We start from the raw sequence: 1,463 nt of genomic DNA on the forward strand, positions 1-1,463 counted from the left end.
TTTTCATGAATGAATCATATACAAACGAATTAAAATATCGAATAATTTTAATCGTTTTGTTTTGTTTAATTTCATTTATAATATGTTATTTAACAATGAAATTGTTATAAATTTTTAATAAAATTTTATCTTTAAATTACTTTTACTTAATTAATTTTTTAAAAATTGAAAATCAACGTCCAAAAAAAATAAATTTTCTATATTCCGGGACGGTGATGAAGAAGAAATCTACAAAGATATAAATTATGGTGATTTATTCGGTGTGTTGCAAAATTGGCGCTAAAAATATTGCACTAAATCTTTAGTTCTCAAACTCAAAGAAAATAAAAACTTCCAATTACTATCCATCAACTATTCATCAATCTAGCTCGAATCTACACAGCATCAAATACTAAGACACTCAATTATGGGATACAAAACCATATCAAAAACCTGTACAACACTTCTAACACGAATTGAACCAATCTACACAAAACATTCAAATCAAACAAACCATCCATCAATCAAGCAATCACGTCCTTGACCACCGGTACATTTCTTTCTGTCCAATAAGGGGATTACATGTTGATGATGTTGACCTTTTGTCTTCACATTGGTGACCCGCTAACACCGACTTCTGATAGTTTTTTTGTGTTTTCTTCCTTATTTTTTTTCGTAAATTCAACTACGATAGCTGATTCGAAACAATCAACATCGAGTTTATCCCGTCCACCATCTCAAATTAATTTATAATTAAAATTAAATTAAAATAGTTAATTGATTATCTTTTCTTTTTTCTGGGGGTATAAAATTGTTAATGTTTTCATTTAGAATCAGTGTTACTTTGTTTTCTCAATACCAAACACAAAACAGAAAACAACAAAAATCGAATCGAAAATAAATTGGAAATGGAAAACAAAAATCGAAATCTTATTCAAAATAATGGCATTGAAATTGCCGGCGATGATGATGGTGATCATTGTTACAAGAAAGAATCACAGAAATTGTATTCAAATGAAAAATTGAATCAAATAATTTTAATCATTTGCTTTTGTATCATTTCATATATCCTTGGTTATATAACAGCAATGTTGCTGTAAATAATAATGAAATGAATTTTTTTTTTTAAAGTTTTTATTTTTATAAAATTTTAAATAAAATATTCTATATGTTTTAATCAATTTTGTTGAATATCGTTCGATGATAGGAATTCCGACAAAGAAGATAATAACAATTATAATGATTTGTACGATTCATCGGAAGACTCTATAAAGGAAACTTATTACAAATTAATGCACAGTTTGTAACGTTCTGTGTGAACGGTTACAGTACTGCGACCATGACTTGCAATTGTCGAGTGTCGAGTTGTAAAAATTTTTTTTTTTTTTTGAATTCTGTACAGGTTGAACCTTTTTATAAAAGGCGATTCAATTTCGAATTCGTGTATTTGGGTTTGAAAGTGCGTTACAATTTTTGAATTTACA

The 1,463-nt window shown here is 27.4% G+C and overlaps 1 long non-coding RNA gene across 1 annotated transcript; it reads left to right on the forward strand.

The window, feature by feature from the left end:
* Positions 1-248: 248 nt before the first annotated feature.
* LOC142646115 (uncharacterized) lies at positions 249-1,156 on the forward strand. Its single transcript, XR_012847110.1, has 2 exons — positions 249-529; positions 811-1,156. It is a non-coding gene; the product is annotated as an uncharacterized LOC142646115 (long non-coding RNA).
* The last annotated feature ends 307 nt before the right edge of the window (positions 1,157-1,463 follow it).

This window comes from Dermatophagoides pteronyssinus, unplaced genomic scaffold, assembly GCF_027571235.1.
Source record: "Dermatophagoides pteronyssinus isolate colony J.1.1.1.1 unplaced genomic scaffold, Derpt_VIB-CSIC_2022.12 sq0056, whole genome shotgun sequence".
In the NCBI taxonomy this organism is placed as follows: domain Eukaryota; kingdom Metazoa; phylum Arthropoda; class Arachnida; order Sarcoptiformes; family Pyroglyphidae; genus Dermatophagoides; species Dermatophagoides pteronyssinus.